Here is a 26,204-nt window from a genome sequence, read left to right as displayed (position 1 = left end):
AAATTGCTACTGTAAACATTTTTTTGTGCATGCCTTCTAAAACACATGTGAAAATTGCTCTAGAGTATTCAGTTGGCAGCCAATTACGGAGCCTGAGAGGTAGGCATGACTTGGGTTTTGTAAGATGAATGGTTTACCAGTCAGTGGTACTAACTGATATTCTCACTTACAGTTTTACTGTTGTCTGTAACTGTACACCCTCACTGGCTCTCAGTGTGGTCTGCCTTTAATTTCTCCCACTTAAACCTCTTCCACTAAACCTTCTGAGGGCCTGTTTTATTTCAGGAACTCAGTATTGCCTTGACAAAAATTGTCTCTTCTCACAGCAAACCTGGGAAGCTAAGGACAATTACCCTAATTTAACCACATAAAACCTGAGGTTTTATGAAAAGAAAGATTTAGACATGTTCAAGGTTTTCAGGTAATAATAGCAAGAAATCTCTCACTTATGTCACTGGGAGTGTGTTGACCACTTTGAGTGCATGATTTCCAGGGAGTTTGCAGGCCCCTCCTGAGGCAAAGTCAGGTGTCAGCAGGGCTGCACCAGCTCAGGCCCTGGAGTTGGGGCATTTCCCTGTCATCCTAGCCCTTGGACCACCTGTACCCCTCAGCTGGGCTCCCTTCCTGCACCAGCTAGCAGCAGCAGGCTGGCCCTTTCTCCTGTTGCCACATTGTCCTTCCATTTTCATGGACTCGGTGATCACGTTGGGCCACTCATACTATCCCGGGTACTATTCTATGTGTGTTATGGTCAGCTGGTTAGCAACTGTAATTCCATCTGCAGCCTCTGGCCCAGGTAATACAGACACAAGTTCTGGGATTTAGGACATGGACGTTACTCTGCTTATCACAGCAAGGGGCCAGAATTTGAATCCAGATCCTAGAATTCCTGGATGTCCTTGTAGCTCTAAATCATAGGCCCTTTCTTCTTGTTGCTGGTGACTCACCCTCCCACCCTCCCCACCCCCCAGTAGGTGTTCAAGAAGAGATGTAGGTGTTTCAAGAAGAGAAGCTGGTGGTGGGGTGTGGGAGGGTTTCTTTGGGATCAATACATTGAATTCCCTCATTAGCACCAACTCCTACAAATACACAAAGTCCTGGAAGAGGTAGAGTCGTTTATTTATTCCTGATTCATTGTCTGTCCTTTTACCTGTGACAATTTTCTGCTGTGTGACCTTTGTTGACCAGACTCTTTGATTCATTTCAGAAACAAATAACACACTGAAATACATGGCACATGAGAGCCAGATGAGAGCATCATTCAAATCTCAAATGGATCCCATTCTGTTCCTTAGAACATTTCCCAAAGTGCACGAAAGACCAGTGAGTCTTTAAAGAGAAGGCATTAAAAGAGAAGGCTCCTTGGGTAAATATTTACCTTAGCAATTTTGAAGAATGCAGCAGCTTTAGAGTATTTACTCCCTTTTTCAGATGAGCGTTGCTCAGGAGCAGAATACCATGGGAAGCCTGGTGGTAAAGGGGAACATTTGAGAAATCACATGTTAGTTGGTTATAGAGACTCACTTCTGGAATCTACCCCTTGGTCCTGGGGTCACTGTTTCTAGTGGAACATTTGAGTAATCACATGCTGGGGAATATCGTCTCACCCTAGTGTCGGGCTACAGACTGTCCAACATCTTGGTTGTCAGCTAATATCCAGAAGAGGTGCTGGAGACATGTTGACTAGACTGGGAGATTTCAGGGAACAGGTTTACCCTCATGTGTGAAGCTTTCAGGACTAGGAGTTTGTAGAGATAGAAAAGTCCTTTTGAAGTTATGAGGGCTTCTCAGTGACACGCCTTTGCCTGCGTGGAGCTCAGAGAACTTGAATATTCAGCCAGAGGATGTAATATTTTCCAAATAAGCATTGTAGTAGCTTCCATCTTTCCTCTGTTTTCTTGAAGCAAAAAAAAAAAAAAAAAGAGAAAAAAAATATTTTTCTTTCTTTGGTATTTCTAGAAATGATCCAGTCCAGATATTACATATATCCAATAGTCAAGAAAATTCATGTTTTGAACATGACAATCTCTGTGAAGATATAGGACAATGATGTAAGAAAAGCATTGGAGAATAATAATAGAGATATGGATTTTAAGACCTGTACCTGAAGAAATGCAATTGTTTTTCCCTAGTTTTCCATAGCAACAATTTATTCATTGTGAAAAATTTGGACAATTCAGAAAAGTGCAAAAAGAAAGTAAAAATGACCAGACATAAATATTATTATCATGTTGGTACATTTCTTTCTACATTTGTAGAAGACCATGGGGGGAAAAAAGCAACAATAAGAACAACAGTGCTATTTGTGACTTTTTATTACTAAATTTATATTATGAGCATTAATCTGTTCCCTAAAAATCATTTTCAAACATGATTTTTGGGCCAAAATATATCCTCTATTCTATTTTATGAATATACCCTAATTTATTTTATCTTATTTTAAATCTGTAAATTACAGAAAATCACACACATTACTGGCAAGATCTTGCCTCTTGTATTTATATGCCAAAGTATGACTGGAAACAATATTAAAAAAAATAGTAGTTTGTGAGCACAGAGACACAGAGGCTAAGTGGTTTTTTTTTTTTAGACCAAGCTGTCTTGCATCAGAGACCCTGCAGCACTGTTTCAGAGGCTCACAGAGTGCACCCAGCACTTCATGTAGAAATTCTGGAAGCAACTGTCATTCAGAATCTATTGATATGACCGGTGACTTAGCCCCAGCAAAGGACCAGAACCAAGAAGCCTCAGCTGGAAGTGTGTGGTGTGCCCTTTTGTCCTCGGGAACATTGTAGGGGCCAGGACACTTCTCACTGTGTGTAGTGGGCAAAACTGGGCCTGTAGCAATTACCACTTCTGATTGCTGTGAAATGCTCAAAGCACTTTTCTATAGACTTTTCACAGCCTGATCAACAACTGCAAACCATCCATTTAGTTTATAAATGAAACAAAGGAAGATGGGCATCCCAATTCCTGGAGTAATCAGCACCAACTAGTAGCCAGAGGGCTGAGGAAACCACCGGACGTGTCACCAGGGCCATGGCCTCCGTGCGTGCCAGCTTCTGGCCTCGAACACCCCATTCCTTTCTCTGGATGCCTCATTCCCTCTGCTCAAAGGAATCACAATCCCACAAAATGCAGTTTAGGAAGACAGAAGAACCCAGCGAGAAATAATTCATTTATTTTCTGCAGCTATTCAACTGTTTTCTCTTTTGAGAAGGAAATAAAATATGTATAATAAAGTCCCTCTTATGTATGTAAGAATCTTTCTTCCATAGTGATTTTAAGAGGAAAATTTATTCTAAATCAGAGGACTTTATTAAAAATTGAATATATTGAATTATTTCTCCATTGACCAGGATGATAAAATCATGGTTTATGAAATTCTGTGCCTGGGAGAGCAAAAAGAAAACACTTGCTTTCAACTGCAATAAAATTCATATTTATGAATCCCAGTTTGCACGTTGAGACGGCGTCTGTTTATATGAAACCTATTTACATCGACTCATTCCACACAAACTCCATAGCTAGTTGGTCAAATATGAAATTATGTTATAACACTTCACTCAGGCACCACATTCTTGATTCCCATTCTTTCTTGGAAAGAGTTCTTAAAGATTATACTCAACCAAATTTGTCAAGACATCAAGAGATATTTTCTTCAGCAACCTTTCTTAATTTAGCAAGGAACTGAATAATGCCATGTCCACTGTGACCAGCATTGCTAGATGCTTTAAAAATATTAGTTTATTGAATCTTCCCTCTCTATTCCATTCCATCAACAGATTTATTTTTCAACTCTCAAGCACAGGTGGGTCTCTGGCACTTGATGAGCACTTTGAACAAAGGGCTCCATGTTCAGAAAAATCACCTCGGACTTTGATGAAGGCCCTTAGTTCCATATGTCTGGGAACTTGGCCAAAATGCAGATTCTCGCATTATGAGCATTACCGTCCAAGAGTCTATGTGTAACATCCTCTTGTTTTGATTCGACCTATATGTACTGTCCACCCTGAGGAAATGAAATGGTTATGTGCCTCTGTGGTAAAGCAATGAATCACCATCATCAGCACCCAGATCATGACCGTGCTTTCGTCACTACTAGTGTCCTCTGTCATTACTATCCTTCTCATCATCAGCAAGAACTACTTCTATAACCGCATGCTGCTCCATTTTAATTTTATCTGTTACCCCGTTCAATCCTAGTTATTCCACTCGTAGGTTGCCCTATATCATGTATGCACTGAGAGTGAGAGATTTTAAGTAACTGACTTAAGGCCACATAGCTAGCAAACCAGTAATTTTGAAAGTTTGAAACCTGTATAACTACAGAGACTGTGCTTTCAGGTCAAATTAGAGAAAAATTTCTCACTTCTATTGTCCTTTCAGACACTACTGCCTTTCAGGAAGATGGTTGACTATAGCCTACCAGCATCCCCTCCATAGGCTATTACTTCCAAGCTATTCCCACTTTGAAAGCACATTGGATAGAGGATATTAGTGGGCACAGCTTGTTGAAAGAGTTTCCTTAGATCAAGACAGCCATAAGGACTCCCCAAAGAGGGCAGCCCTGGTGGCTCACCGGTTTAGCGCCGCCTTCAGCCCAGGGTGTGATCCTGGAAACCCAGGATCAGGTCCCACATCCAGCTCCTTGCGGGGAGCCTGCTTCTCCCTTTGCCTATGTCTCTGCCTCTCTCTCATTCTGTGTGTCTTTCATGAATAAATAAATAAAATCTTTTTTTTTTAAAAAGGACACCCCAAAGAGATTATTATTAGATTGTTTTTCCTTTTACTTAGTGTGTTAAATATGTACATAATGCTGACCTTATAAAGTATTTTGGAAAGTTAGACAAGCTCTTTGGTCAAGACATTGAAGAAACACATGCCAGTGGAAAAGTCTGTCCATCTGTTCCTTGCTTGTTGAGCACCAACAAATCTTGGTTTGCTAGGTAAATACATGTGTTTTAATGTGTTATAATTTGCAAAGTGCATATTATTTGCAGGCTTTGATTTTTGTTTTTAAGCATTGATGAGAAGTTTTTTAAAAAAATTTTTGTAAAACAAGCTTACTTATTTTCTTTCTTTCTTCTTTCTTTCTTTCTTTTCTTTCTTTCTTTCTTCTTTCTTCTTTCTTTCTTTTTTTTCAAATCAGTTTTAGCTTAAATTGCAGGGTAGGCTAAAAAAGGAAGCCAATTATGCAGGCAGTTTTTGTAAACCTATCAAAACATGAAATGTTATTTCTCTTTTTAAAGTGTTAATTCTAAAGCAAATAATTACTCCAGACAACCATTAGGTCTATAATCCTGAGAAAATCTCTGAAAGCTGCATAGTATGGGAGGAATGTGTGAAACTAGAAGTCAGCCCCTGTTCTGCCAGGAAGAACTTTGTGATTTTGGACAAGTCACTAAATCTGAGACTCATGATCCTCTTTCAAAGAACAAAGTCTTTGACCCAAAAGTTTCAGCTGAAGGCTGTGAAGGGCATATAGAGCTAAACATTTACCCATTAAGGAGGATATTTATTTTCCATTTCAGTTAGATGGTCTTTAAGAATATGGAAGCTGAGGCAGCTGGGTGGCTCAGTTGGTTAAGTGACTGATTCTTGGTTTCAGCTCAGGTCATGATCTCATGGTTGTGGGGTCGGGCCTCATGCTCAGCTCAGTGTCTACTTCAGATTCTCTCTCTCCCTCTGTCCCTCTCCACTCCTGCTCTCTCTCTCTTAAATAAATAAATAAAATCTTTTAAAAAACATGAAAGACAATGAAATAATTCTAATTCAGATGGTATAATTCCTTCAAAGAAATAAAATCTTGCTCATTTTTAAAATCTTTATTGACATCTTATCTATGTTATATATGTGTATGTTTCTGTAAATAAATAGGAAAACTAAAAAAGGTAATAATTGCCCAAATAGCATTGGCTCTGTTAGGGTATAAAATGGATTAGGCCATAGAGGTTACCTTCATTCCCGACAACTAATATGGACTTTTCCAATCTTATACAGCTCAGAAAGGTAGATAGTATTGCTCACAGTTTTAACTGAAGAAATAGAGGGACAAATAGATTAAATAAGTGAACCCAAGACATATTGCTGGCTTGTGGCAGAGATGAGTGCAAGCCAAGTCTCTTTGCTCTTCCTACTTCCATGTTACCATGATGAAGTTTTGGCATATAGGTGAGGTTTGGTGGGGTGAGGTCTGGAGCCTACAAACAAGAAAGAATTCTTGAGACATCTTTGGTGCAAAATGGTGGTTTTATTAAAGCCTTGGGATAGGACTCATGGGCAGGAAGAGCTGCTGCTCTGGGCTTGTGGGGAGTGGCTGATTATATACCTGTGAGTTGGGAGGGGGGTCATGGAGAGTGTAATTATCTAAGGACTTTTGGAAGCAAGGTTTCCAGGACCCTGAGGGAGCTAGCTATTGTTGGGAAAAGTTTGCTTATTACCATCTAATAATACCTGAGTTATGAGACCCTTCAGATGTATAGGGGTGGACCATGTGCTTGGGGGGATGATTGCCAACATGTATCTTGGGGGGGTTTAGAGATAGACAAAGTTTTCTAAGTTTTTATATGTTGAAGTAGATTCATAGGGTCCTGGGGATTGGGCTAAACTTGCCTTTTGCCCTTAGCAAAGTACTAACAACAAGGCAGTTGAGTCCACAGAAGAGTGTCCTTTTGCCTGCAAGGACTTTTTTTTTTTTTTTTTTGAGAACTTTTCAATGTGCTGCCCCAGGCTTGTGCTTTGTCCTCAGCTGGCCCTCTGTTCCCCATCAACCATGCAGTTTCTCACATATAAAACAGAATGACCTCACTGAAAGATTAAGTACTGAGTATATGAAAGCTGAACTCTTTGTTTATGTAAGTAAAGAAGCCTTACTGGACCAGCAAAGCAAGTTGCTAAAATTATATGAGATTTTTAGAAAGAGTTGATTTGGGATTGTGTTGGCTACAGAGATCAGAGGGCATAGACACCTGTTGTAGACACGTTTGTATTGGGTTCAGAGGCAGCCATCAGCCTTACAAGAAAGATCATTGGAGGGATCCCCAGCCCATTCACTGACTTTCAAAGTGTCAAGTTATGTTTACTGAAGCTACTTGTTGTTGATTAGCCATACTTAAAACATTTGACTATTTATATGCACCACGTCTATAGAACTGCAATAGAATGATTAACAGGTTTAGAGCCATTTCTAGTGTCTACTTGTTACCAGAAGCATTGGCCATCCCATAACCACCTATTCATTCAGTGAGTCACTGGAAGGACACATACAACTGAGCAGGAGGTTCTAGTTATGGCTAAGATCTATTATAGTAGTGGTGTAGTCTAGTAGAAGCAGGAAAAAATAAATATGTAGGTGAAGGCTAGAGAAGTTGAAAACATCTTTCTTGTCCTCTTTCTTTTTTTTTTAACAATAAATTTATTTTTTATTGGTGTTCAATTTACCAACATACAGAATAACACCCAGTGCTCATCCCATCAAGTTCCCCCCTCAGTGCCCGTCACCCATTCACCCCCACCCTCCACCCTCTTCCCCTCTCTTTCTGTGGAGAGAGACACAGACACATCTTTCTCACAAGCTGTGAACTGCAGGGATGCATATGAGATGTCATTGCCCAGAAAAGCCTGGGAGTCTAGGAGTCATTTCCTTAAAGGCCATTGGTTATGTACTTGCCACGAAACCAGTCGTGGTGCCATCCAAACCAGGTGCCATCCAAATCAGGCACCACTTGTCCATCACACATCTTTAGGGTTCCTTTAAACATGCTGACAACTTGGTTCGTCTTTGCTCCCTGTTTCTGGTGTACAGAATGGCACCACCACCCAGTAGCTGTGAAAAGATCCCAGGAGTTTATTCTCAAAGTCTGATCAAGAGTTGTCATCATGGCTGCAGAGACGTAGAATTTAGTGGGAGAGACTTGCTACTCTCATCACCTTCCATCACCAGAGCCAGCATTCTGAATGATTATAATGCTTTATTTTTAAAAAATCACATTAGCATACTATAGCATCATTGAGGATGCATTGGCCATTTGAAAAGTAGTTTTGACTCTTGAATATCTGTCTAACTGTGTAGTAGAGTTTAATTAGATCATGGGATGGATTGACATTTCAGTTCGACAGATTCTCTGGAGCTAAATTGTGAGTGTGCTATGTTGGACCTCTAAACTATTGGGCCTGGAATAAAAGTAATAAATATAAGTTCTTTATGTTGATCATTTATGACTTTGAATATTTTTTAAAGATTATTATTATTTTTTATTTTAGAGAGTAAGAATGCTTGCAAGTAGGGGAGAGGCAGAGAGGGAGGGAGATCATCTCAAGCAGACTCCCCTATGAGCCTGGAGCCTCACTCTGAGATCATGACTCAAGCTGAAACCAAGAGTCAGACGCTCAACTGACAGAGCCATGCAGGTGCCCTACTTTGAACATTTTTTTTATTATATTTGAAAATGATCCCATTTTTTTTCTCCTTAAAACATTTGATTTTTAATTTTTTTTCACTTTTTAAAAATATACAAAGGATTTTCCCTCAGAAAAGTTTCCAAGTATGACTAAGGCCAGTAATAAAGGATTTTCAGTAAAGAATATTGTTACTTAGGAAATATTTTTAGGCACATATCATAAATATGATGTTGAAACATAACTCAAAACCTGCATCAATCATATATTTTATCTCTTACTGAGTGCTTGAAAAGATCTCAAACGTTGTTCTCAGTGACTGGTACAGGGTATGCGTAGTCCATGCCAAACTTTCCATAGTCAGTAATATTATTCCATTTTACAGCTAAAGAAACTGACTTTTTAAAAGCGATGTGTCCCTCCAGTATGCATAGATTCTAGGTGACAGCTAGAATTTAAACCTAAATGTCTGCCTATTCCTCCCCTCCACTATACAACTTTCTTATGTTTTTGACTACCTAGGAGAAAGGTGATGTTTCTAATTTGTGCAGAAGATATAAATCCTGATTTTCATTATTTTTCTGAGATCAACTTGTCTTTTCAAATGCAAGTAGGTGAATTTGTTAATGTGATTTGATAATCTTAGTATCAAGCCATAGTAATGTACAAGGAAAGACTTTCAAAAACTAATTTACAGGCATTATCATCACATTGGTGATTACAGAAACTTGCATAAAGAAAAGTACATTGAGAGACCACATGGGTAATCCCTCCTCTTATGGATAGGGTATATTGGAGAGAGATCTAAATAGCAGATTGATCCAAGAGACATGGAGTAGGCCCTCATGCATAGTTAGTTGTCTGCTTGGTACTACAGGTCAGTAAGATCAACTAAGAAACCTGGAAATCAAATAAAAGAAAATAAATATGTGATTATTTGCCTAATACAACAAATTGTTTGAAACACTGGAATTGGTAGTTGAGTGAAGATGAAAGCATATAATGGAACTTAAATTCATTCTAGGAAGAGGGTAGTCCATTTTCATTTCACAGACATTCATGGAAAAGCCCACCATTCATCAGGCACAAGGCAGATTCTGGAGACCTGGGAGTGGGCAGGAGAGGAGGGACCCTGTCTACACCCTTCTCAAGCATGTTGTCCAGATGGGGAGGCCAGCAGTGGGATAACAAGTTATATGCATCGATAAATGGAGAAAGAGAGCAGTGGTACAAGGGATGACTCAAGATGGCGCTTGGGCCATAGTGGACAGGTCTGGGAAGACTCCCAGTGGCAACACCATCTAAACTGGAAAATGAAGGAGTAAGAGTCAATAAAGTAAGAGGGGTAGGGTGTGTGAAACAAACTTCTAGGGTAAAAGGCGCTTCAATGGAATTACCTGGATGAAAGGCCACAAAAGGAAAAAAATGCTTGTCGTTGTCAGGAACCTAGGCTGGGGGTGGTCAGGAGGCCTTGGCCAGTCTTATTCCTCCTTATCTTGGAAGACACATCACTTGCACTAAAACACATTGAGTCACTGTACAATGAGGCTTACATACCAAGATGTGTCCTCTTCCTATTCCCTTCTTTACTGTGAAACTAAATGTGGCAAGCAATGCCAGCAATGCCCCCCTACCCTTGGTGATGCAATGCACCATCCATTAGCCCAAGGCCCTAGCAACATGGCTGCAACACACCAAACTTACCCATGGGAGTGTTCACTTGTTATTTATGTGACCCATAGACACTTTATCCATTTTGGTGACATCCAAAAACAAATAATGCTTTAAAAAATATACATCTTGAATGTAAGTGGTAAGTGATTGATTTTATGCCTTTGGGCTTTTTTTAGTAACATCTTAGATTAGCACAGGAACAAAGTACAGGAAAATACAAACTTCTCAGCAACTAAGGCTTTAAAAAAAATCAGTATCCACCAGAGCTGTATCCATCTGAATGCACTGATCCTTTAGCAAGATGCCCAAGGCGAAGCCTGTGTGCTGATCCATATTCACGCCAAGCTGCTCCTTCAGACCAATCCTTCCCCCTTCTCATCTTACTGGGTATTGAGCTGCTGGGGCAGGAGTCACTATTCATTTAACATGAATAATGTGGGGTTTTTTTTTGACATATGGAATTTCTTCATGTCATTTCAAAATACTTTGCAAAATCCTGAATGAATGTCCTTCTCCCTGAAACACAAGTTAACCCAGCAGAGAGAGAAATGCAAGTTCACACATGCTGCAAGGGCATTCAGAGATCCTACCTCATCTGTCATTTTTATTCCTCTGTCTGGGTGGCAGTCATGGATAGACAGGGAACCAGAGGGGTGGGAAGCAGCAGGCGCAGGGACTCCTCCCTGGGTCCTGGAGCTGCACTCCCTGATGTGAGCAGCCTACCTGAATTCCAGCCTCTGCCCTGTCCTTGTCTGTTCAGCTCCACTGCACTGCCCAACAGCCTTCAGCCCAGGTGTATGTGCTCACAAGGCTGCATGTCATCTGCTTGCTGGAGAATGCACCCTTGGTTAAGCAGGACTGTGTCTGCTTGGCGGGTCCCAGCACAACATCTGACACAAGGTGGATATGCCACATATGCTTTGGGGTTCAAGGTACACAACACAGACACAGATTCCAACCCCACTTAGTGCCCTAAGCTGTGTGTTGGTAGACAGATTGCTTAAATTATCTGATCCTCAATTTAAATTAAAAAAATCTACAATGAGGATAGCCTGTTTTTCATTGTTGTGGTTATCATGGGATACTGTGTCATAAACATGTCATATTTAGCATTTTACAACTTTGCTTTTCACACACGGTATCTAGTAAATTTTTACTGAATGAGGAAAGATGGCTGGGTATCTACTGCCCTGAAAGAGAGGCTAGGATTTGAGAATCGCCTGTATTTCCTGTTGGGCAGGTGGGATCAAGAGGGGTTGGGAGGCACCAACAAAATGGCAGTGGACCCTCCACCTTTTTGCCCCCACCTCAGAACGTTCCCATCACCAGCAGACCACCCAAGGACATGTCATCAGGGGGAGATAAAACCTGTGCAGGAAACCTGAACTGTACCTTACCCAGACCTCATATAAGGGCATAAACAGTTATTGCCCCATATCGATTTCACCAGTAGTATGTCCTAATATTTAATATCTATCACCCCGTACAGACACCCAACCCCTTACCTCTCCCCTCTTAAAAAGCCCACTTTCACTCCCCTGGGCACGACTTCCCTGGCCCATGAATTCTCCACTCTCTCCCTCCCCTGCAGGCCAGGGAACCTTGCCCAAGAGCATGTCCCATTAAAAGCCTGTTTCGACCAACTTTTGCCTGGCCTCTCTATTCCATTTGACTATCAATTGGATTAAATCTGAAATTTCCAACATGTAACAACAGTAGTTTTGATTGATAGATAATTTATTTTTTAATGGGTGGTTTCTCATGTGGGTTAAGACCATAGATAAATACATTCTTCTGAAAGTCATGTGACCTCAACTATGATTCAAGGGCTTGTCCTCAGAGTCTGCCTGGAGTGCTCAAATGGAATCACTTCTAAAGGTGGGGAAGTGGGCTCAATGGCCAGACAGGAAGAAACAGGAGCGTGAGAGCTCCAGTGACACATGAGGAGCCACTTGGCTGTGGCCTAAAGGCAATGTGAGTCCCTGGTCACTGCTAAGGTCTTGTTCTCTGAATATCTTCTAGTTGTCTCTTCAAGGTTATGAGAGTCAAATGAAGATTTATGAAAAAGATTCTAAATAGTATTATTTCTTTCAACTGAACTCTAAGAAGCAGAGCCAGAGACAAGAAGATGCATAAGAAGTAGATTCCAAAGAGACCATGGCAAGCGTGGGGCTTTAAACCACTTGTTCCACAACTGAAAAACTCCACCTCTCAGCACTGCATCCTGGTGTGTCCTTGGTTTTGACCTTAGTCAGTGTGAGAGAAGAGGCATGACCTCCCTCAGACACAGGAGTACAACCACAAGTGTGCTCTATGCAGAAAGGATGTACCTCAGCTCCTCTCCATGAAACTTTCCATCAGAGAGCAAGGGGAATCTAAAGGACGAGTGTTCTTATTCCTTTGTGTAAGTGAGTGACAAATTGTGGATGTACTGCTAGCTATGAGTTCCAAAGCACAGGTATGCCCTCAGAGAAAAAAAACAGAAAGATACCCATCTGTCAATTTTTGTGTTGATTGCAATGGTATTTAAAGATCTAAGGTTCTTTTTCTTAAATATTTTATTTATTTATTTATTCGTGAGAGACACAGGGAGAGAAGCAGAGACACAAGCAGAGAGAGAAGCAGGCTTCATGCAGAGAGCCTGATGTAGGACTTGGTCCCCAGACCCCAGGTTCACACCCTGACTGAAGGCAAGTGCCCAACCTCTGAGCCACCCAGGTGTCCCAAGATCTAAGGTTTTTACACTAAGAGGATGTGTTAATCTGTAACAACAATTATCATTTGTGTATATGTGTGTGTGTGTGTGTTGACTATCACAGCTAAAATCCATCTGCCATTGGTCGGAGGGGCAAGATGGCGGAAGAGCAGGGTCCCCGAGTCACCTGTCCCCACCAAATTACCTAGATAACCTTCAAACCATCCTGAAAATCTACAAATTCGGCCTGAGATGTAAAGAGAGACCAGCTGGAATGCTACAGTGAGAAGAGTTCGCGCTTCTATCCAGGTAGGAAGACGGGGAAAAAGAAATAAAGGAACAAAAGGCCTCCGAGGGGGAGGGGCCCCGGAGGAGCCGGGCTGAGGCCGGGGCGAGTGTCCCCAGGACAGGAGAGCCCCGTCCCGGAGGAGCAGGAGCTGCACCAACCTTCCCGGGGGAAAGGGACTCGCAGGGAGTTGGAGCAGGACCCAGGAGGGCGGGGATGCCCTCGGGCTCCCGGGGACACTAACAGACACTTGCGCCCCGGGAGAGTGCGCCGAGCTCCCTAAGGGCTGCAGCGCGCACGGCGGGACCCGGAGCAGCTCGGAGGGGCTCGGGCGGCGGCTCCGCGGAGGGGGCTGCGGGGCGGGAGCGCGAATCCACCAGCGCAGGCCCCGGAGCACAGGGCGCCGGGACACAGCCCAGGATCCGGCCTCCCCCGGGACAGGCAGAGGCCGGGAGGGCCCAGGACAGCGAGGACGCTCCTGCCCCGAGCTGAGCAGATCAGCGGCCCCGCCCCGGAGCCTCCAGGCCCTGCGGACGAGAACGAGAGCCCGAGCCCGTAGTTCCTGCGGAGGCTGAATCCAGGCTTCCAGAGCTGCCATAGCCACTGGGGTTGTTCCTCCTGGGGCCTCACGGGGTAAACAACCCCCACTGAGCCCTGCAGCAGGCAGGGGCAGAGCAGCTCGCCCAAGTGCTAACACCTGAAAATCAGCGCAACAGGCCCCTCCCCCAGAAGACCAGCTGGACGGACCAGTGATACTCCCCCGTGTTCCAATACAACTTGTTTTTGGCCACTCTGCACTGAGCAAAATGACTAGAAGGAAAACCTCACTTCAAAAGAAAGAATCAGAAACAGCCCTCTCTCCCACAGAGTTACAAAATCTGGATTACACTTCAATGTCAGAAAGCCAATTCAGAAGCACCATTATACAGCTACTGGTGGCTCTAGAAAAAAGCATTAAAGCCTCACGAGACTTCATGACTGCAGAATTTAGATCCAATCAGGCAGAAATTAAAAATCAATTGAATGAGATGCAATCCAAACTAGAAGTCCTAACGACGAGGGTTAACGAGGTGGAAGAACGAGTGAGTGACATAGAAGACAAGTTGATGGCAAAGAGGGAAACTGAGGAAAAAAGAGATAAACAATTAAAGAACCATGAAGACAGATTAAGGGAAATAAATGACACTCTAAGGAAGAAAAACCTACGTTTAATTGGGGTTCCCGAGGGCGCCGAAAGGGACAGAGGGCCAGAATATGTATTTGAACAAATCCTAGCTGAAAACTTTCCCAATCTGGGAAGGGAAACAGGCATTCAGATCCAGGAAATAGAGAGATCCCCCCTAAAATCAATAAAAACCGTTCAACACCTCGACATCTAATAGTGAAGCTTGCAAATTCCAAAGATAAAGAGAAGATCCTTAAAGCAGCAAGAGACAAGAAGCCCCTGACTTTCATGGGGAGGAATATTAGGGTAACAGCAGACCTCTCCACAGAGACGTGGCAGGCCAGAAAGGGCTGGCAGGATATATTCAGGGTCCTAAATGAGAAGAACATGCAACCAAGAATACTTTATCCAGCAAGGCTCTCATTCAAAATGGAAGGAGAGATAAAGAGCTTCCAAGACAGGCAGGAACTGAAAGAATATGTGACCTCCAAACCAGCTCTGCAAGAAATTTTAAGGGGGACTCTTAAAACTCCCCTTTAAGAAGAAGTTCAGTGGAACAATCCACAAAAACAAGGACTAAATATATATCATGATGACACTAAACTCATATCTGTCAATAGTAACTCTGAACCTGAACGGGCTTAATGACCCCATCAAAAGGCGCAGGGTTTCAGACTGGATAAAAAAACAGGACCCATCTATTTGCTGTCTACAAGAGACTCATTTTATACAGAAAGACACCTACAACCTGAAAATAAAAGGTTGGAGAACCATTTACCATTCAAATGGTTCTCAAAATATACCCTAAAAACTATAGAACACTTCTGAAAGAAATTGAGGAAGACACAAAGAGATGGAAAAATATTCCACGCTCATGGATTGGCAGAATTAATATTGTGAAAATGTCAATGTTACCCAGGGCAATTTACACGTATAATGCAATCCCTATCAAAATACCATGGACTTTCTTCAGAGACTTAGAACAAGTTATTTTAAGATTTGTGTGGAATCAGAAAAGACCCCGAACAGCCAGGGGAATTTTAAAAAAGAAAACCATATCTGAGGGCATCACAATGCCAGATTTCAGGTTGTACTACAAAGCTGTGGTCATCAAGACAGTGTGGTACTGGCACAAAAACAGACATATAGATCAATGGAACAGAATAGAGAACCCAGAAGTGGACCCTGAACTTTATGCTCAACTAATATACGATAAAGGAGGAAAGACGATCCACTAGAAGAAAGACAGTCTCTTCAATAAATGGTGCTGGGAAAATTGGACATCCACATGCAGAAGAATGAAACTAGACCACTCTCTTGCACCATACACAAAGATAAACTCAAAATAGATGAAAGATCTAAATGTGAGACAAGATTCCATCAAAATCCCAGAGGAGAACTCAGGCAACACCCTTTTTGAACTTGGCCACAGTAACCGGAGAAGGACAAACAGTGTATGTTCTCATTCATTTGGGGAATATGAATAATAGTGAAAGGGAATATAAGGGAAGGGAGAAGAAATGTGTGAGAAATATCAGAAAGGGAGACAAAACATAAAGACTTCTAACTCTGGGAAATGAACTAGGGGTGGTGGAGGGGGAGGAGGGCGGGGGGTGGGGGTGAATGGGTGACGGGCACTGAGGGGGACACTTGACGGGATGAGCACTGGGTGTTATTCTGTATGTTGGTAAATTGAACACCAATAAAAATTAATTTATATATAAAAAAATAAATAAATAAAATCTTTAAAAAATAATAAAAAAAAAATAAAATCCATCTGCCAGTCAGAATCATAGTGACTCATTATAATGTTGGATGTACAGGTTTAATGCTATTCCTATCAAAATCTCAGTAAAATTAATATGGAAAGGCTAATGAGATAGGAGAGCCAAACAATTTTTAAAAGAAGAATAAAGTGGAAAGACTTAGTCTATCTGATTTCAGGACTTATTTTACAGCCACAATAATCAAAACTCTGTGATACTGGCAAAGGAAAAAAGATTTCAATCAATGGAACAGAATGGAAAGCCCAGAAATAAACCTATAAAAGTATGCCCACTGACTTTTGACAAAGGTAAAAAGCAATTCAAGGAAGGAATTATACTCTTTTCAACAAAGAGTAATGGAATAATTGGACATCCATAGGCAGAAAATTAGACTCCAACCTAAGACTCAAATCTTATACAAAAATTGATTCAAAATGGATCACTGACTTAGAAGTAAAACATAAAATTGGGGAATGAAACAAAAAATTGGAGAAAATCTCCAGTGTCTAGGGCTAGGTAAAGACTTCTTAGCCAATAGCTTGATCCAGAAAGGAAATTTTTATAAATTGGACTTTATCAAAACTAAAATCTTTTGCTCTGAAGAAAATTGTTAAGAGCTAAAATAGACAAGCTAATGGTCAGGTGCTGCAAAACTCATATTCACAAGGATTCATCCCTCGACTGCCTAAGGAACCCTCAAAACTCAATAGTAAAAAATGTAAAAATCCAGTTCAAAAATGGGCAAAACACATGAATAGACATGTTACCCTAGAGGTTACATGGTTGGAAAATAAGTGTAAAAATATATTACATATATTAAATATATTCAATATCGGTGACCATTATCCATTTGCATTAGAGAAATGCAAAATGAGATATCACTACACACCTTTCACAAAGACTAAAGTAAAATCTAGTGATGACACCAAATGCTGATAAACATGTGGAAAACTGCATCACTTATATTTTGCTGGTAGAAATGTAAATGTAAAATGGCATAGCTATTCTGAAAAATAGCTCACCTGTGTCTTACATTTCTAAATATGTGGCCAACATATGATTCAGCAATTGTATTCTTGGGCATTTATCCCAGAGAAATGAAAATTATGTTCACCCAGAATCCTAAACAAAGCTATTCAGAGCAGCTTCACTCATCATTGCCTCCAAACTGGAAACAGTCCAGAAATCCTTCAATGGGTGAATGCTAAGCAAACTTGGCACACCTGTACCTGATCCAGTACTCAGGAACAAACAGGAACAAGTGTGCTACACGCAGCTACCTGGATGACTCCCCAGAGCTATACCATGTGAATAAAGCTGATTCTAAAAGGTTACATACCGTATGATCCCATTTATACAACATTCCTAAAATGAAATGAAAAACAGATGATTGCTCGTCAAGGGGAAGAAGGGGTCAAGTGTGTGAGGGAAGACTTTTGTGGCAAATGTGTTGGGCGTATTTTCTGTACTAATATCGACATCCCGGTCATCAAGTTGTAAAATGATTTTGCAGGAAGCTACCATAGGGGCAGACTGGATAAGAGGAACGTTATTATTTCTTATAACTCCACGCAAATATGCAATTATTTCAAAATAAAAATAACTTCTTAAAAACAAAATTTCAGAGAGGCAGATTAGTCTCAATTTTCAGCCCAAATGTATGTGAAGAGTGAATGACAACCTATTTTATAATTGTGCTCTTTAGTGAACCTCCTTCAGTGAAGGTTGAGGGACCAGCCCCTAAAAAAATGGGTGAAGTTTTTGCAGGAGAGGCATGTTGGCCTTTCACAGTGACTTGGGCCTTATAATGACTGTGTTAACCACACTGAGAAATAACGCAGTAGGGAAAACGGACTGTACAAATATCCTAGAAGAGACTGTGAAGAGGATACAAGATGACATCCTAAAGTAGATTAACAGAGTTCACCTGGTACTTCCCCTTACGTCTGTAGCCAGATGACCACAGCTGTGATTTGAGGGGCCAGATTTCGGTCCCCAGGCTTCTTGCATATTTTTCCTATTGGTGAATGCCGAATGTCTACAGTAGATTTCTATTTTAATTAAGTCACTTGGATCATTTTGCAATTTGATTTCCTATAACTGCATGAAATAACCGAAAACAAAAGCAAATGATATTGAACGATCTTACAGTTTAAGTTTCTCAAATTGGCTACGTCTCCAAACTGCACAAATTTTCAGAAGCAAAAAGATGAATAGAAACATCAATAAAAATCAAGACTATATTGGATATGTCTTTATAAACTGAATACCTGGATATCAAGGTCAAGGATACTTTCGTGCATTTGTAATCCAGAGATGCAAGTGGGGAATACTATAATACAGATATTCTGTAAGATTAATTACTATAGACCTCACAAGTTCAGCAAAATAAATGGGAAAAGTTTGAAGGACATTTCAGTGAGAGTAAATTTAAGATCAAGGAGGCAGAAACTTCAGAGGAAACAAGGCTCTGGTGAGAAAAGTCACTGTCATCAATCTTATAGTGACAAAAATAAATTAGGACTCTTATAAATTATGTTGCAATTTATTGGACCTCACTAATTATATTCATTTAAAATGCTTTATTTATATTTCTGTTAGATTGAACCCTAGGAACATAAACTATGGATGTGCTATTGGTAGAAGCCATCTGGCCTGGGCCCTGAGATACGTTCTTGCTGACTATACCAAGAATGTAGGAATCAGACCACTTTACTCAGGTCATTTTTCAAGACTGTCCTTGCAACCAGCAAACTTGAGGGATGAGACGATGCCCCTCTTTTGATAGAAAAAGCAGACTTTCTTAGCCAGGACTATAAAAGGGATGAGTCTTCAATCCCAGTGTTTCCCACATTTGGTTCATTTATACCAGGAATAGTACTTAGAAAAAAAAAAAAGAAAAGAAGAAAGAAAAGAAAAGAAAAAAAGAAAACAAAAAAAAGAAAAGAAAAGAAAGAAAACAAGAAAACAAAAAAACAAAAGAAAAGAAAAGAAAAGAAAAGAAAAGAAAAGAAAAGAAAGAAAAGAAATAAAAGAAAACCATGCTACACGCAACCTGCTGTGTGCACACTACCCACTGGGGCCCTTTGCATCACTTCCATGAACCTCAAGGATCAATGGGAGGCCAGGCAGATATTACACTTGGGATTCCTGCCACCTGTGAGTAGTAAATTCCTCGGTCTCTGATCCGGGAGCCTCATGTCTTCTGCCAGCATCTATGAAACTGCAAAAAGCTACTTTATTTCTAAATAAGGTCAAATCATATCGTGGACCCTGGGATGCATTTCTTCTGAGATTTATGAAACTATCTGATTTCCTGATTCAAAGGATAGTACCCTGTGTGTGGGACTCAATTTACTTAAACCCCATTGAGAGATTGTAGAGGAAAACACAACTTTTAAGCATCGAGGAAAAAAGAGCAAGTATTCCGTAATAGTTCTTGCCTGAATCACTTAATGGAATTTACGGAACACTCATACATTACAAAACACACTTCTGCATTCAATTTTTAAAAGGACAGTTATGCTTAAAATTAAAATAATACAATGAAATGTGGAGGAGTGGACATTAAGAAGTATATTTACTAAGATGGACGTCTTATAAATTTTAAGAATTCTTTTTCTCCAACCATAACAAGGATTTTAAAGTTATATTTTTCTTTCATTTTATTTACACTGCAATGACTTAGTATTACTGATAGCCTCAGCAAATGGCCTAGTGATGATGACAAGCACAGGAGGAATTTATACAGCCAAAAAACGTAAGTGGAATAGGATAGCGGCTACTTGGGAAGTCACTACAATATGTTTTCACAAATGACAAGTTTTTTTTTTTTTTTTTTAAGTATCCTGTAACGATTTGTAGAATATTCATTCAAAAGGGAGCCAACAAAATGACCTTTCAGTCCTACCAACATGTTCCAAATTTATCTACTTCTCTCCCCTTCTCTGGTAACACCTTCTCATCAGCTACTGCTGTCCCCCTGCTGGATGACTGTCCCTGTCTCCCTGTGCCTCACATCCATCCCCTCCTCTCCACCTCCTCTATGTAGAAGCATGGTTGCCCCGACCTGCTTAAAGGCCCCAAGGATTTCCTAGTGCACTTAGATTTAGGCTCATACTTCTTGCTCTGGCGACTGCCTTCCTGTCCCTCTTTACACCCCCCACCCCAACACTCTAGCCACACAGTCTGACTCTTGGCCTCTTGCTTAGACCAAGGGCACACTTTACACTGCAATTCCATACCCCTGGCTTCCAGATGGTCAGCTCCTTCCCACTCCCAGCTCTGTCAAAGTGACCATGTCACAGAGGACTTCCCAGGTCACTATGCCCAGAGGTCCCCTCCCTCTTACCACATCATCCTATCTTATTCTCCACATAGAACATACTATTTTATCATATTTTCCTTATTTTTAAGTATGTATGTATGTATCTATTTATAGTCCACTTCTCAGGCAGGATGCTTGGAGTCACCTCCATGCTTCTCTTATTCATCTCCTACACCACAGCTTTTACAAAAGTGTCAGTCATGTGGCGAATGAATGACACTTAAATATTGAATGAATGAATGAATGAATGGACAGCTAATGCCTATGGGTATTCGCTCTGCTATGAGGTAGATCAGAGCTGAATCCCCCACTCTTCATTTTACTAGCGACACGACATTGGACTAATTGCTCAGCCTCGATCAATCTCAGCTCTGCCACGAGAGCAGTGGGGAGAAGCACAGTCCCTACCCTGGAGGGTTGTAAGAAGAAAAAAATCCAGTAAACACAAGCTGCTGAACTGTTGGCCTCCACAGGGAAAATCTCCCGACAGATCATAACAATGGATTCACTACTAGTACCCCATGCCCTAGAGAGATCTCTCTCTCTCTCCTCTCTTCTCTCTCTCTCTTTTTTAACACAGCCCGGAGTTTCTGGGCAAACTTCAAACATGAATAAAACTATTGGCCCATGAATCTTAGGAATTACACTGAGAAATGCTGTTATCTGCACCATCCTGATGTGGGCAGCATCCTCCTTCCGTCTGATTCAGAGAGATGTTTTGAGAAGATTAAAATATGAAAACACTTCCCTTAGAATCTTGACGTCTGTCTCCATCATTGTGGCTGTGCAAATAGCTAATAGTATAGTCCTGATCCTAAATTATCCAAGGACCTTCCCTCATCCTGAGATATTCAAAGACTCAGATTTCCACCAAAGCATTTTGCTTTGCAAACAGCAGTACTTATAGTTTATCGGTGGGACTGCTTGGAATCTGAGAATTCACCAGGACCATTCAAAACAAGGTTTGGGGGCATCAAGAAGAACAGAAGGAAAAAAGATGTTATTCAAACGTTTAATTACTCATTTATAGCTATTCACTCTTAGAGGGTTTACAAGAAAAGGGAATGTTGGAAGAGCCAAAGGTTTTGTGAGATATTAGACTTCTCTAATTAAAATGGTGTATTTGTAGCCCATGGTATTATATAACATCTGTTGTAAAAGTTACGGTGTTAAGTGGGGACGTGTTGAAAATGAGTTAAGTTGGTTGAGATAGCGCAGATACTGCATAGATAGTAAAAGGGAACCTTTGTAGAAGGCAGGACTGAATTTGGAGTAATGTTGATAGTTACAGATCCTGTTCAGGTGGACCAAAAGAAAATAAAAAACACAGTCCTTACTGTCAATGTAGAGCTAGTAAACTAACTCATCCATGAAACTTACCTATCAGCTGTAAGAGTCAATGAATCCCCATTAGTGGTTAAGCTGGTAAATTGTTTTCTGTTTTTTTTTTTTTTTTTTTTTGCTGCTTAAAACATCCAAACTGATGCATAGAAGTAGGAGCTAGTCAAGTGAAGAAGGAAGAGAGACTAGTACTCATTGTGAAAGGGAGCTTTGGTCAACGATCCTGTGACGGTGCTGTGCGGTGACATGGGGGCCATGCCTGCAGTGAGCACAGCATAACATAGAGAGCTGTTGAATCCCTGTGTGGTATACATGACGCTAATGTCACGTCGTGTGTCAACTATAGTCAGATTTAAAGTATTTAAAAAAAAAAAAAAAAGAACAGGAGTTACAAGAGAGGCTGGATTGTTTTGGGAATGGCGATAAGGAGGGAGGCCACTGGGGAAGAGGTGAAGGAGGTGGAATGGTAGGGAGTGGTCTGAACAGTGGCCTTGCATCAAGATTATTGATTAAAACTATCTAATTAGTCATCTACATGAGCAAATTAGGAATTGATTCCGTTAGAAGGACAGGACAGTTGGGGTATAAAACCATATGGATAAAACCCTAGTATAACAAAATCTTTTGAAAATTATGGAATAAAACCACTGCCACATTATGTCAAGTCTTTATTATTTGTTAATTACTATTATTTATTAATTTATCATCATCTGGGAAATTATAGGTGCTATTCCCTACAACACTCGACTTCTCTCTCTCTCCCCACCCTCACTCTCACTGTCGACAGATTTACAAGAAGAAAACACGTTTGATTGTGTTACTTTCTCCATCAGATCTCTTTCACTGACTTCTCGATTCTTAACAAGTAAATTTCAGAAAATTTAAACTGATATTCAACCTTTTCCGAGTTCAATATTTACAGCTTTATTTCCATTCATATTGTAGAGTAACTCTAAAATTCTCTCCATGCTTGACTTTAATATTTTCTTCCTGAAATATACTCTCTGATCCCTTTACTTATCTCTACCAGTGAAAGTCATGTCCACCTTTAGGGCTTATTTCAAATGTCATATCTTTTATTTCTGAGTTGCCCTTCCTCTACTGGATTCCATGTTTTCCTTCTTTGTTCTGTCTTAGCTTTATTGGTATTTCTATAGCAGTGTTTAATTTTATTTTATATATCCACTTGTCTTATTTTCCCTCATAAATTATGAACTACTTTCTGACAGGGTCTATGCTTTAATCATTAAGAAACACACTGAATTATTTATTTTAAATACTCAATATGTATTTGATGACTAAATACATGGTTATGTGACTCTCACCCACCTATACATTCCAAATATTTTAAAACCTAGAGAAATAGTTCATGACCTGCCTTTAGAATTGCATACTATGTGGAATGTTTTCATAAGGGGGGAAATGGACCCTCCACTTCATGAACTGATGCTCAACATCTCTTCAGCACATGATTTGCAGATGTAAGGTGATTTACATTCTCTCCTTGAGTGGATAGATCCAAGCCAGCCCAAAAGGTATGGACGACCCAGCCTGATATACAAACAAGAGAGAAGGGGCTAGAATTAATGAATATGTGCACTCTGCAGAAACTGGTATGAAAATAAAAGGAAACAATCAGGAAATGAAGAGCCAAAATCTGCCTCCATTAAATTCAAATACCGTGCTCCGTTATACTGAAGCACCACAGAAGATACAAAGCAGACATTTGTTTAAAAAACACATTTATCAAATATGTTCCTAATACAAGGAATGCAGGAATGAAAGTGGGATTGTCCTTTTCTTTGAAAGCCTCACAGACTATTTGGGATGATACATGTAAACTCACATAAATTCAAGTGAGAAAATTTGATACGTTAAAAATTGCATGGCTACATCCTGGGATTACTTCAGTCCCATAGCCATTGATGTGGAGACGTGACAGGTAGCTAGTGATTGAATATAAAAACTATGTGCTTTTCTTAGCAATTGTTCACTTTGGATGAAAGTTAGGATTAACATACATAAACTTAGACATGTGTCACGTTTTAAAGCTTGCCCAAGGCGTAAACGTGTTTAAGGATATTATGCACTCTCACTACCTTAACTCGAATATTAGTGTTTTTTTAAAGAATTTAAGAAACGACTGAGTAAGAACCCAAAGAAACTGTAAGAAATACCAGTGAGACTTTAGAGATTATGTTACACTCTGGAAACCATGGAGAATTCTCTGCAACCTAAGAGAGAAAAATATGAAGTATAAAACCATTGAGAAGAGCAAGGTGAATAGTCATCAAAGATGCTGATCCAAGTGCAAACCTCAAAGTAGGAAAATGGAGTCACAGGCATAAGTATAGCAGAAGATTTAAATGTGTGTCTCCTCCTGTGAGTACCTTTCACTCCATCTGGTCAAATACATTCTGTGTATTCAACAGATGGTCCCTTCCAATAATTAGTTTTTTCATTAACGATTAGCAAGTCAAACAAAATCAGACGGTCGGTTTCAAAGGTATCCTGTTGGTCAGATGTAATGCAGATCAGTATAAAGAGTTTCAATATTAGATATTTGTTCATAAGCCTATTAATTTTTTTTCTCACAGAGCATAAGTCAGTGCATTAACATTTTATTAATAACAACCAGGGTAATCTAGAATGTCATATAAATAGAAATAGAGTGCTTTTATTCAATAAAATATAATTAATGATAGAGATTATTATTTTTAAATTAACATATAAGCAATTTATCAGAGACAAACTCATTTATAAGCAGTTAATAGATAATGCCATAAATGTGCATAGGATAGTAAGTTGGTTATGCCCTTTTTAGAGCTGTGTAAAATGAGAAAAGCTATGCCATTATTTTAGAGAAGATGAAGATCTGGAGTATAAAATCTAATGTATTTTTCAAGCTGAAATGAGTAAAAGTTGTCCTTTAGTTTCTATTTAAAATTAAATGGATGACTTTAATTTTTGGTTCACTGCTTCACAATAAAGGACACAATGACTAACTTGTTATAGTTCCTCTCAGACATAAAAGCCTGCCTTATTGAGTGATTCAGATTATCTATAGCGGTTATACACATCAGCATGAAGTAGTTTTACTCCACATACTGATGACTCTAAATTCTTAAGATAAATTTATTTCTTATAGGGCAATGTGTCCAAAATGGGCCACCAAGGAGGGTCTGCTAATTTTTCACTCAGACACTCTGTTTCAAAATATGCCGCCAAAACCACCACGGCCGCAGGCAGAAAGATGGTAAGTCTTATTCTGACTCTTGAAACAGCTGCTCATCATTGACACTTCTGCTAACATTTCTTTAGAGGGAAGAAGTCACAAGACCAGAATTCACTTCTAAGGGGGGGAGGGAAGAACCAATCTACCAAATGCTAAATTATACGTATGAGTTAATTTTTCCCATCTTTATTGATATAGAGTTGACATATTAACATCGTGTAAGTTTAAGTGCACCATGTGTTGATTTAAGATTTTGTTCATTTATTTGCTTACTTACTTATTTGAGAGAGCATATATGTGGGGCAAAAGGCACAGGGAGGGAGAAGGAGGATCTCAAGCAGACTCCACACCTGGTGCAGAGCCCAACACAGAGCTCGATCCTACAACCTTGAGATCATGACCCGAGCTGAAGCCAAGAGTCAGACACTTAACTGACTGAGCCACCCAGAAGCCCCCAATGTATGGATTTAATGCACATACATTATAAAATGATGAGCAACATAGTGTTAGCTAACACCTGCATCATATCACATAATCACCAGTTATTTTTCATGATGAGAACATTTGGCAGCATCTCCCCTTTGCCCCATTCCATATCCCTGCTAACTGCCTTTCTAGTCTGGTTTCTATGAGTTCAGCTTTTTTTGGATTCCATGCATAAGTGATATTATATAGTATTTGTCTTTCTCTGAAATACCTTCCAAGTCCACATATTGGTTGTAAAGGGCAGGATCTCTTTCTTTCTCGTGACTAAATAATATTCCATTACACACACACACACACACACACATAAACACACACGCACATACTCATCTTGTTTGTTCATTCATCATTAAGACAATTAGGTTGTTTCCGTACTTTGGCTACTATCAGTAATGCTGCAGCAAACGTGAGTGGAGGTAACTCTTTGACTTCCTGCTGTCATTATCTTTGGGTAAATACTCCAAAATGAGGATTTCTGGGTTGTAGGGTAAATCCATTTTTAATCTTTTGAGGAAACTCCATATGGTTTTCCACAGTGGCTGCACTGATTCATATTCCCACCAATAGTGCACAACAGCTCACTTTTCTCTACAACCTGGCCAACTCTTGTGTCTTATCTTTTTTATTCTGCGGAGTGAGGTGATATCTTATTGTGATTTTGATTTGCATTTCCCTGATGATGAGTGATGTCAAGCACACTTTCAGGTGTTGGCCATTTGTGTGTCTTTTTTAGAAAAATATCTATTCAGTCTCTGCCTATTTTTAAAATAGGGTTATCACTATTATTTTTGATGCTGAGTTGTATGAATTCTTCATATAATTTGGATAGTAA

The sequence above is a fragment of the Nyctereutes procyonoides genome, unplaced genomic scaffold (assembly GCF_905146905.1).
Source record: "Nyctereutes procyonoides isolate TBG_1078 unplaced genomic scaffold, NYPRO_anot_genome, whole genome shotgun sequence".
Lineage (NCBI taxonomy): Eukaryota > Metazoa > Chordata > Mammalia > Carnivora > Canidae > Nyctereutes > Nyctereutes procyonoides.
Note: the sequence above shows the minus strand (reverse complement) of the source record.